The sequence below is a fragment of the Panthera onca genome, chromosome F1 (genome assembly GCF_046562875.1).
Source record: "Panthera onca isolate mPanOnc1 chromosome F1, mPanOnc1 haplotype 2, whole genome shotgun sequence".
Taxonomy (NCBI): Eukaryota; Metazoa; Chordata; class Mammalia; order Carnivora; family Felidae; genus Panthera; species Panthera onca.
The window spans coordinates 8,151,423-8,164,129 of NC_138355.1; the positions used below are offsets into that span (position 1 = coordinate 8,151,423).

Sequence of the window (12,707 nt, forward strand, 5' to 3'; positions counted from 1 at the left end):
GGCCGCCATTTTAGGGCAGGTTTCTGCCGTCTCCGCAGTGGCCGCGCAGGGCCGCCGCCTGGGTTGGGGGGCCGTCTCCTTTGTTCAAACGGGCGGGTGACGCCTTCTCCACAAGGGGGTCTCCGCAGTCCGGGGAGCCGGGGCCGTGAGAGAAGGAGGGCTCGTGAAACAGCCCTGCACTGGGATCCTCGGCGGGGCGGGGGCAAAACAAAACCCTGGCGCCTCGAGGCTGCGCCGCTTCCCGCCCCAGCCCCCTCCTTCCGCCCCGACCGCCATTTCTAACCGTCGGCCGCCGGGCGCGCGCGCGCGTGCCTGGGTGCCGGGCGCGCGCGCGCGCGCGGCGGGTCTGCGGCGCGGAGAGCGGGCGCGCCGCCGCCGCTTTGTCCTGCGCGCGGGCCCCGCGGCCGGGTCGGCGGCCCAGCCCGCCCCCAGCCCTGGCCCACCGGCCCGGAAGTCGGCCAGCGCTCGCTCGCGGCCCGCGGTCCCTGAGTGTCCTTTGTCCTTCCGGCCCTAGGACAAGCCCTGGCTGCCGCGGGCAGCTCCACCCAGCGCCGGCGGCCATGTAGCCCCCAGCGCCGGCCCCCTGCACTCCGCCGTCCCACGCCCGCCCCGCCGCCTCCCCTATTAGTTCCACGACTTAATGGCTTTAAAAGAGCGCCGCCCGCCTCGCCCGAAGGAGACTGGGGACAAAATGGAGGGAGCGGTCGTGGGCGGACGTGCGTCAGGGCGCCCGGGCCGAGCGCGGCGGAAGAGGCCGGGCGGTGCCCCCTTCCCGGGCCTCCCGTCCGCCCGCTGGCGACTGCCCCGCCGGGGCCGCGCGCCTCCCGCCCGGTGCCCTTGCAAGTGCGCTCCTGGGCACGCGTGTACGCGGCGGGCAGGCGGCGGTCCCTGTCGCCCCGTTCCGGCTCCTGACCTCGTCCCCACCGTCGCCCGACCCCTTTCTGCAGTCCCCGTGCCACGCGCGGTGGATGGGGACAGCTCTGCGTGCCACCCGAGCTCTGGGTGGACTCGGACAGTTACACCGCCTACTGCTGTAGTAGGTGTTGGGCAGTGGGAGAACAGCCCCGCACCCCTGCATCCCGCCACGTGGGGGTTCTCTCCTGCAACCGTCGAGCTAATTGTGCTTTGAACTCTTGGTCTGGAAGGTCCTGTTTCGGGGTAGTAATATTCCATAAACGAGGAAGGAATTCTTTTGAAGTAATTCCTAGTATTGTTGAAAACGAAGGAGAACTGGAAAAGTACCAGGTGAAACACATAAGCGCTGCTATTTTATTTTTACTGTGACTTGGAAAATTGTAAACTTATTATGTAAAAACTGTAAACTCATGGTCTTTGGAAAGCGTTATTGTTTCTTTATACTAAAAATGGCATTTTCACAAAAATTGCGTAATACTTGCATGTTGTATTATCCTCTCCAATACAATATGCCCCCCCCCCCCGCCCCCAAGTTTACAGGGTAAGACTGAAAAGTAAACATTTTTTCCACTCTCACCCCTCCTTTTTCCCCTAAGGTGAACTCACGGGGTTTGATGTGTCAGTTTCCAAATTGTCCTTTTTTTCTCCTTTTTTCCTTTACTAAAACAACATGGGAATTTAGCATAAAAAGCGGAAGTCTCTCCGTGCCCTACCTGCCCACCCTACACGCCTACTTGTATGTACGGATATGATACACAGATCTAATTACTATGTAATTTGCATTCAGTAGTTTACTTTCTACCATTTAACACTAAGTTGGAAACTTTTTCATGAGTACCTATAGATTTTCTCATTCGTTTTAAAGGCTGCTCGTCAATCCTTTCATCAAACCTCATTTTCCTTCTGAGTGACAGAAAATTTGTTTCTGTTTTTGTTTATTCACTAATCCAAAAAAAAGTGCTTCAGTGCATCTTTATACTTATATTTTTGTGCACATGTTCAAGTATTTTAGTCGGATGGATTTCTGGAAGTGGCTTGATTGGAAGGGGTGTGACATTAAAAAATTGAGGGGCGCGCCTGGGTGCCTCAGTCTGTTAAGTGTCCGACTTTGGCTCAGGTCATGATCTGGAGGTTCTGCGTTTGGGGGGGGGGGGTGGTGGTGGAGCTCTGTGCTGACAGCTCAGAGCCTGGAGCCGGCTTCAGATTCTGGGTCTCCCTCTCGCTCTGCCCCTCCCCTACTTGCGCTCTGTCTCTGTCTCTCAAAAATGAATAAAGGTTAAAAAAAAAAAAAAAAACTGACCACCTGGGGCGCCTGGATGGGGCGGTCGGTTAAACGTCTGACTCTTGGTTTTGGTTGAGGTCGCGATCACATGGTTCCTGAGTTCGGGGCCAGCCTCTGGCTCTGCACTGACCCTGTGGAGCCTGCTTGTGATTCTCTCTCTTTGTCCCTCCCCCACTTGCACCGTCTGTCTCTCTCAAAATAAATAACGAAACTTAAAAAAATTGAATACCTACTGCTAAAGTGTCCTCCAGAAATACTAGCAGTTTTCATTCCCAGTAACAATGTGTTGGAGAGCCTGTTTCCTCACAACCTTTTTAACACTACATGTTATGGATTAAAATTTCTGCTGATGTGATGGGTGAAAAGTGGGGTCTTCCTGCTTAAACTTACTGCTTAAACTTTGAGCATTCTTTCAAATGTTTGTTGGTTATTCTTTTTCCAAGAACTTTGTATATAGGTTTTGCACATTAAAAATTGTGTTTGTATATGTGATTTTCTTACTAGTTTATAGCAGTTCCTTAAAACGTTGGCTTTTAATTCATAATAAAGTTATTTCCACTTCACTTCTTAATTTTGTTTCTGGACACTTCATTTCTTTTAACTTTTTTTTAAAAAATGGAGTGTAATCTGTCAATATTTTCTTTTATGGCTTTTGATCTTGCGTCTTGCTTACATAAGCCTTGACTCCCATAATTAAAAAATACTCCCATAATTTTGAAAATAATCTTCATGTGCTCCCTTCTCATTAATAATTTTGATCATTTATACATTATTTCTTAAAAGACAAGCTTTTGGCATTAGTAACCACTTTTTTTAATCTATCTTATTTTTTATTTTGCATTTTTTCTGTTTACCTGGTATCTATTTTTTAAATTTTATTTTAGAGGGAGAGAGAGAGAGAGGGAGAGAGAGAGAGAGAGAGAGAGAGAGAGAATGAGTGGGGGAGGGGCAGAGGGAGAGAGAAAGGGGTGTAGAGAGAGAGAGAGACTTTAGGCTCCGAGCTGACCGTGCTCAATGAAGACTGAGCGTGTCTGTGAAGCGCTCAATTCCACAACCCTGGGATCATGAACTGAGCTGAAATCAAGAGTCAGACGCTCAATCGACAGCCACCCATGTGCCCCTGTTGTTTTTTTTTTTGTTTGTTTGTTTGTTTGTTTTTTAATTTTTTTTTTTCAACGTTTTTTATTCATTTTTGGGACAGAGAGAGACAGAGCATGAACGGGGGAGGGGCAGAGAGAGAGGGAGACACAGAATCGGAAACAGGCTCCAGGCTCCGAGCCATCAGCCCAGAGCCCGATGCGGGGCTCGAACTCACGGACCGCGAGATCGTGACCTGGCTGAAGTCGGACGCTTAACCGACTGCGCCACCCAGGCGCCCCGCCCCTGTTGTTTTTAACACAAAATTTTTTTCCCCAGCTTTTTGAATTGACTCCCTTAGTTCACTTTTGGTTTCTAATGAATATATTTAAGGCTATAAAATTTTCTCTGAGAATCATTTTATCCCACGGTATGTCATAGATTTTGAGAGGTAATGTTCTTACTACATTTTTTTTCTTAAATTTTTAATAGTTTCAGCTTTTATTTCTTTACAAGTAAATAAGGGTGGATATAATTTTGGAATTCGCTTTTAGTTTTTTGGTTTTGTTTTGTTTTACACTGTGTCACGTGTATTTCTACTTTTTGTGATTTATCCATTTGTGTGTGTGTGTTAGCTAAGAGATTATTTTGTGCATGTTCCATAGGCATTTGAAAACAGTGTGTGTTCCTATATTAGTACCATGTTAAGGTTATTAGTTATAATAGTATAATATATATATTATAAATATATGGATATATAAATATAAACTCAGTAACATAAAATTAAGCTTATTATCATTCAACCATATTTTTGTATGGCAAGGGTTTTTTCATTCCAAGTAAGACTCTGACTCTAGTTAGCTTAAACAAGAAAGAAATGTACTGGAGAGGCCCCTGGATGGCTCAGTGGGTTAAGTGTCCAACTTTGGCTCAGGTCATGATCCCATGGTCGGTGAGTTCGAGCCCCGCGTCGGGCTCTGTGCTGATGGCTCAGAGCCTGGAGCCTGCTTCACATTCTGTGTCTCCCTCCCTCTCTGCTCCTCCCCCGCTCAAAAATAAATAAACATTAAGAAAAAAGTGTACTGGGAAGGTGTGGAGAAAGTCACTGAATGGATAAAAAGTTGAGCCAGGTGTTGAAAACGATGGCATCCAGGACAGTTCCGAGGGTCTCAGTGACAAGAAATAAAGGAGCGACTCTCAGGATAACAGTGACAACAAGGAATCACGATGCCAGATCTGTTCAGTCTCCTTCCCACCGTGGTGCTTTGCTTTGCCAACCATGCTGGCTGTTGCAAGTCTCCGTGTTTGTCTGGCAGTGGATGCAGGGGTCCTAAATGAGGTGGTAGGTTAGCGCAGTGGGCAGAGCGGGACCAGAAAAACTCTTCTCTACCTCTTCCCTTGCTCCTGGTGGTTGTAAACCCTCTGGCACGCTGCCCAGAGTGTCTGCTTTCATTTTCTCATGTGGGAGAGAGCATCCAGGATCAGGAACCCCATCCTAGACAGCTGCGGTTATCTGCAGGCTGGTGGGAAGGAAATGGGAATATCGTTGTAGGGGGTTAGCAGGGCTGTGCTAGAGAAGGTTTGAGGTTTCCTCTTAGGCTTCTGTGGGGTTTATTTTATTTTGTTTTGTTTTATTTTATTTTATTTTATTTTATTTTATTTTATTTTATTTTATATTTTATTATTTTATTTTTTTGAGTGTGGGGTTGTTTTTAAATCAGGTATACTGGGTTTAATAATCAATCCGCTCCCAGCTCCTCTGTATCATCTGGAAACGCCTACTGTCCTGGTCCTCTACTGGTGCATTCTCCTGTCTTTCCAGCAGAAATGCCGATTTATTTTTATATTCTTTTCATCATTTCAATAGGTTTTAAGGAAGGGAGCGGTAAAAAGTTGTGTTGTCAGACCTTTATAACCAGAAGTCTGAATTTTCCTCCTCTTCTTTCCTATTTGTGTGTCTGTGCATGTGAGTATGTGTGCATATGTGCACACGAGTGTGTGCAAGCCTTAATGGAGTCAGAAAGAAAAGCAGCTGTTTTCTGCCCTAATTTACTCGGGGTGTCTGTTCTGTATCCCACAGACAGTGGCCTTTATCTCTTTTGGCTCGTTATTCTGATAGTTTACCTTCATATTTCTTTTTGAATTAAAAAAATTTTTTTAATGTTTATTTTTGAGAGAGAGACAGAGAGACAGAGCATGAGCAGGGGAGGGGCAGAGAGAGAGGGAGACACAGAATCCGAGGCGGGCTCCAGGCTCCGAGCTGTCAGCACAGAGCCCGACACAGGGTTTGAACTCATGAACCGTGAGATCATGACCTGAGCTGAAGTCGGACGCTCAACTGACTGAGCCACCCAGGTGCCCCTTACCTTCATATTTCTAAATAAAAGACTTATTCTTTTATTTCTTGATTTTTCACTTTTAGGCATTGTCTACTGATAGTGACAACTTAGCTCTGTTTTCTACTCCTTCCCCCCCTCCTCTCAACATGGGGCATCACATTTTGCAGTGTTAAACCCGCACTCCATGTGGACATTGCCACGACAACGTAAATGTTTGTAGCTAAGCCACGCGGAGTCATAGGATTCCATTTCTTTTCTTGTAGAACTTTTTTTTGGACAGGGGGAGGGATTTAGTAATCGCTGTATTTGTGCGTTTGCTTAATTTTGTTGGAGCTAGGTCTTACTGGCTCTTTTTTTTTTTTTTTTTTGCATAAGAAGTTATCTGAATTATACCATATAATTCTCATTTGGTTCTTGGGACCAATTGATAGTATACGTGCATTTCTTAATGACTCTTGAGACCCAATCATGGGCACCTCTTGCCAAATCTGTTCAGTGACTTCATGCTGGTAGCTTCATTTGGCTATTTTGAGAGCATCTGGGTGCCTCAGTCAATTGAGTCCCCTCTTGATTTTGGCTCAGGTCCTGATTCCAGGGTTGTGAGATCGAGCCCCTACTCAGGCTCTGTGCTCACAGCAGAGCCTGCTTGGGATTCACTCTCTCCCTCTCTCTCTCTGCCCCTCCACTGCTCTCTCTCTCTCTTAAAAAAAAAAAAAAAAGGCAATAGTGGGAGTATTTCTGCCATTGAAATCAACAAATGCTACACATCAGGGCTTTTTCTTTCTTTTTTCTCTTTAGAGAGGTGGTTTGCCAATATACTACTGAGTGCACCTATCACTAACATTTCTCTCAAAATTCTCCAGTAGAGTTATCAAATTCCCACAGTAGAGTCAAACACATTGTATTACCTGCCTGCCAGGTTTTTCTTTGAAGACCTCTCGCCTGGAGATTTTCTCTCTGTGGTCCAGTCCAGAATGGCTGCTTTCTAGGACGGATTCCCAGCCATCCTCCTGGAGACTCTCACCACCTCTCGCCTGTGCTGGGTCACCTGCTTCGTCATTCCTCATCTTCCTCTTTCTTGGCTTCCTCGCTCATTTTGGAGGATGGCATCCTCTAGGCACTTCCTGGGAAAAGGCTGCATAGAAGATAAACATTTTGGGGTCACCGTGCCCCCGGATGTGTTTTTCTCCTGTCAACTTTTTTTATTAAAAAAAATTTTTTTTAACGTTTTATTTATTTTTGAGACAGGGAGAGACAGAGCATGAACAGGGGAGGGCCAGAGAGAGGGAGACACAGAATCTGAAACAGGCTCCAGGCTCTGAGCTGTCAGCACAGAGCCAGACGCGGGGCTCGAACTCACGGGCTGGGAGATCATCACCTGAGCCAAAGTCGGCCGCTTAACTGACTGAGCCACCCAGGTGCCCCTCTCCTGTCAACTTTGATTGATATTTTGATCCAATTGCATTTCTAGAATGATTCTCCCACTAGAATTATTATCCTTCCTCGAGATAAATCAATCTCCCACGTCATCGTAATGCCGTTATCGCACCTAAGGAAACTGAGCAATAATTCCGTGATTCATCTAGCATGTAGTGCATGTTCAAAGTTCCCTGGTTGTTCAGAGAAGTTTTTCCAATTGCCCACGCTTTTGGTTTTTGTTTTCAAACAAGGATCCGGTACTGCATTTGACTGTTACATCTCATTAGTCTTTGTCAAGGACGGTCTCCCCATCTTATTTTTTCTGATAACACTGAATGTTTGGAAACTAAGCCAGTTGTTTTGCAGAACGTCCCACATTCTGGATTGTTCTCGTGGTATCATTAACTTGTCTACTTACTATCACCTTTATTTTCTGTAAACTGGAAGTTAAGTCCAGGACTGCGCTCTCCAGTATGGTAGGCATTGCACAACTAATGCTAATGCAAGTGAGAAACTGAATTTTAATTTAAGTTGAAATAATTTGAATCTAAAACTCATGCTCCATTTCATTGTTGGAAAAATGTTAAGTGTGCTTGGAAAAACTTAGGTATGCAAATCTCCTTTTTCAGTGGTAAATTTGATGAAATCTAAATACAGATCAAGCATTTCCAATGAAAACTCATCATCTGAATTGAAATGTGCTTTAAAAATTTTTTTTAAATTTTTTTAATTTATTTTTGAGACAGAGAGAGACAGAGCATGAACAGGTGAGGGGCAGGGAGAGAGGGAGACGCAGAATCTGAAGCAGGCTCCAGGCTCTGAGCCATCAGCCCAGAGCCTGACGCGGGGCTCGAACTCACGGACTGCGAGATCATGACCTGAGCTGAAGTCGGATGCTTAACCCACTGAGCCACCCAGGCGCCCCGGAATGTGCTTTAAGTGTAAAAATGCACACTGGATTTTGAAGACTCACTATAAAAAAAGAAGGTAAAATATGAACACTAACTTTTTCTATTGATTACATGTTGAAATACTAATATTTCCTATATAGATATGGGCTAAATTAAGTATTTAAATAAATTTCACCTGTGGGCTTTTTGGTTTCGTTTTTGCTTTAGATAGAACATGTATACAGAAAATTTATATTCCCATTGACACGCGTGGTCTAATAGCTTGATTAAATCCAAGTTAAACATTTTTAGTAAGGATATTTCTAGATGATGTGTATTTCAGATTGTAACCCATCCGGGGGCTCCTATGTCAGTGGTCCCACTACAGCGATGCTAACTTTGGTCCCTCGGTTAACGTGGAGACCAGGAACTCTCCATCGTAAAGATAGGCTTCCCTTTTTGCGTTTAAAAGTCTACGCAAATCTCCCCCAAATCCGTTCACCTAACGGTGTTGCCTTTTTTTTTTTTGGATGATTTTGCCTTGAACTGATGATTACATTGGGGTTGTCAACTGGTGGTTTCCATATTTTGCCAATCCATCTAGGTTTGTTTGCTGGAGCTCCTCCTCCCCTCTTCATAGATCTATTTGGATATGATTTTCCTCATGTATGTGTTTAATGCGTTACAATTAGATATAGACATCCTTTGTATGCTCAGTACGCTTCTGTGCACATTCCCTGCCCCAGACCTGTAATCAACCATTTCTTCAAAGAAGTCTTGTACTTTTAGTGGGGATTCAATTGCTTCTTAAAGCCACTAGGGAGGACGATTATTTAAGTATAGGGAAAATACTGATGCCGTCTTCTTCAAGATCCTTAACTAACGCTTTGTACAAGAAACCATTAGTTTCTTCACTGCACGTTTAAAACTGCATCTTGGATGGCCTTAGGTTTCGTATTTGCGAAGTGAGGCTAAAATTCCTTCCTGTGCTCCCTCTCGTCAGCGCATGCCAGGAAGTCCAACTGTCCCAGGCCCGAGACGTCAGCCTCTGCTCCTTCTGGCATTCTCTTTCCCTCCAATGTCCTCCCCACCCCGTTTTTTTTTTTTTTAATTTCAGTTGTGTTATTATAGCTCCCCAGTTTATTTTGCAAACAGTCTTTCCTGATATATCTCCATATGAATTGGGAGATTAGTTACTTTAAAGCACACAGAAATCACCCATATTTTCCTATACATTTATTAAACACTGCTGAAAGGTTATTAACCTAACATGTTAATATTCACGCACTTCAACCTAATATAATTCCTTTCTCAACCTTTACAATGGTTTTTGTCCCACCTAAGCCAATATACATTTACATTTGGTGTGTGTGTGCCTATGAAAACAGACACATTCCTCAAACTGACCATAAGATAAGCCAGCATGTGGTGTCCTTCTTTCTGGGTATATTAAAATTTCACAGGTGCAGTGGTTTAAATGGGAACAAATAAGTCGATTTCCTTATGAGATAAACTAAGCATACAAAATCTACAAAGTATTAAAGGTGCTAACGATTAACCCCATAAATCTTTCTCTCTTTCCTGTCCTTTTATTTTTATTTATTTATTTTTTAACGATGATTTACTTTTGAGAAAGAGAGAGACAGAGCGTGAGCAGGGGAGGGACAGAGAGAGAGAGAGGGAGACACAGAATCCGAAGCAGGCTCCAGGCTCTGAGCTGTCAGCACAGAGCCCGACGCGGGGCTCGAACCCACGAACTGTGAGATCATGACCTGAGCTGAAGCTGGAGGCTCCTGTGCATGGGGCCATTCTTATTCAATAAAAGGCCCTGAGATAGAAAGATGAAAAGTGAAAAGAACGCATTTTTTCTTTATCAAATTATCTACATAAACTTCCTGAAGAAGTAGAGGAGATCATTTGTGACTGTGAGTTCCGAGGTTGATCTGGCCTTGATTATAAGCTGTTTACTTCATTTATGTTCCACTTTGCGGGTCTACCATTTTGTTTGGCCCCCTATCTTTGTAACTGGGGCGAAGTGGGAGGTTCAACTGGTCTGAGAACACTTAATGTACTCCATAAACTGTCTGAATCAAAGATTTTAATTTATTTTTCTGCCGAACACAACTGATTTCCATCTACAACTTTTTTTTTTTTTTTTTTTTTTTTAAGGTAAGAAACACTAAGTCAACTGGAGAAGCATATGTGGCCTTGAGCTATGGGACATTACTTCCCTTTAACACCGCTACTGAGAAATGTTGAACCTCACTTTGGTGTAGTCAGTGTTGGTCTTCGACAGTGAATGGATACACCGCCAGGTACACATCCTCAAAGTTGGAGTCATTCCTGTAATAGGGATCTTCAATAATATATTGTTTTTGTGGATCAGGGCTCCCAAGTAGTTCAGTTTTAGCTTGGCAGTCTTTAAGTTGATTACTTTTTTCTTTTTTGTGTGTGTTATTTCTTTAAAGATTTTTAAAATGTTTATTTATTTTTGACAGAAAGAGACACAGAGCATGAGCGAGTGGGGGAGAGGCAGAGAGAGAGGGACACACAGAATCCGAAGCAGGCTCCAGGCTCCGAGCTGTCAGCACAGAGCCTTATGTGGGGTTCGAACTTGGGAACCGTGAGATCATGACCTGAGCTGAAGTGGGACGCTTAACCGACTGAGCCACCCAGGCGCCCCATAAGTTGATTACTTTTTTCTATTCAAATCTTTCAGAGTGCTCCTTACATCCATCGTTGGTACATAATCAAACGAGGCAAAGTCTTCTTTGGCAACTTCCCTATTTCATGTGGACTTTGTCGCACATATCCTCCAATTACCTGAAATGTTTTCGTCAGTCATGGGTTCTCTGAAAACTGCTTTTGCAGTGAGTGGCTGGCAAGGGTTCCCCGCTCCGCTGTCTTCCCACAGGCAGACTCCCTGACGTGGTGTTCCATTTTGGTCATGTCCCAGTCTCCATGGCAAGCTCAACACCACGTTCCAAGGAACTTCCCAGACCACCTGAACTTGGATAAGCCCTTCCCTTCCTGAGCAGTGATATCAAATTTTGATTAAAAAAAATTTTTTTTATGTTTATTTATTTTTGAGAGAAAGAGAGAGAGAGAGAGAGCACAAGCAGGGGAGGAGCAGAGAGAGGGAGAGACAGAATCCGAAGCAGGCTCCAGGCTCTGAGCTGTCAGCACAGAGCCCGACGCGTGGGGCTCGAACCCACAAACTGGAAGATCATGACCTGAGCCGCTTAAGCAATTGAGCCACCAGGCGCCCCTGAAATGTTGATATTTTACAAAATATCCGTGTGTAACAGATTGAAAATGTAAAAACCAAAACAGAACTGGTTCATCATCAATAATTTGAGAAGGACTGCTTCTGCTAGACTCGTACTTTGTGCACATAAATTTCCTGGGAGTATTGTTAAAATGCAGATTTAATTCAAGGTCTGTTGTGGGGCTCAAGATTCTGCATTTCTAGCAAGCTCCAGCCAATGCTGATACTGCTAATGTTGGGACCACGCTTTGAATAGTAAGTAAAATAGATTTAACTTTGACTCGCGTATAAAAGGGGGCATGTAAAAGTGCGAATTCTCACATATAAAAGCGAGAATTATCATAGCAGTATGCCAAGAACAATGTAAATGTAAACAATTAAGCGTCTGGAATGGGAGAATGGGTAAATTAATTGTGGCGAAGTCAGCAATAACATATATATCATCAGTGCAAATGAACTAGATTAACATCAATGTGGATGGCTTTTACAATAATTTTAATATTTTTTACATAATTTGAAACAAAATGTAAACCACGCAAAGATATGTAAAGTGTTTATATAAAGCTTAAAATTATACAAAACAACACTATGCATGTAGCGATGCATATAAAGCAGTAAAAACATAAAGGTCCACCTAGAAATAATAATACCAAATTCAGGAAAATATTTCGTCTTGTGGGGAGGGAGAGGTATGTGACTGAGGACAGGCAACCAGGAAGATTCTATTCTACTTTAATTAAAAAAAAAAAATTTTTTTTTAACGTTTATTTATTTTTGAGACAGAGAGAGCATGAACGGGGGAGGGTCAGAGAGAGGGAGACACAGAATCCGAAACAGGCTCCAGGCCCCGAGCTGTCGGCACAGAGCCCGACGCGGGGCTCGAACTCACGGACTGTGAGATCATGACCTGAGCCGAAGTCAGCCACTTAACCTACTGAGCCACCCAGGCGCCCCCTACTTTAATTTTTTTTTTTTTTTAGCATTTATTCATTTTTGAGAGACCAAGAGAGACAGAGTATGAGGAGGGGAGGGGTAGAGGGAGGGGGAAACACAGAATATGAAGCAGGCTCCAGGCTCTGAGCTGTCAGCTCTGTCTCACAAACCACGAGATCATGACCTGAACCGAAGTCGGACGCTTAACTGACTGAGCCAGCCAGGCTTGTTGTATTTTATGCTTTTCAGTGGCTTTAAATATTTCATAATTGGATTTAAAAAGCAATTCAAATTCATTCAATGTATGTTTACCCGACTTAAAAAAATTCCACGAAGGAAATCTCCAGTATATTCTTTCCTTTTCAAAGGTCTTGCAGGGTAAGGTCACAGAGATCTGAAAGAGGAAAAAGGGGTGGTTTTGAGAACTTTTGCTTTTTTTCTCCCCTCAGATTTGTTTAAGGCCAGTTAGAGTCCAACTCGGGTACAGAGCACCTAATCGTCCCGCCAGCTGTTAGTAAAGAATTCCTGCACCATGACTTCCATGAACATAGTTAATCCGGCACCAGTTACATCCTGTTACTCAG

The 12,707-nt window shown here is 44.1% G+C and overlaps 1 long non-coding RNA gene across 1 annotated transcript; it reads left to right on the top strand.

The window, feature by feature from the left end:
• The first annotated feature begins 87 nt into the window (after window positions 1-87).
• On the top strand, window positions 88-12,137 carry LOC132677704 (uncharacterized). Its single transcript, XR_014136412.1, has 5 exons — window positions 88-1,245; window positions 7,779-8,019; window positions 10,092-10,237; window positions 11,361-11,445; window positions 11,970-12,137. It is a non-coding gene; the product is annotated as an uncharacterized LOC132677704 (long non-coding RNA).
• Window positions 12,138-12,707: the final 570 nt, after the last annotated feature.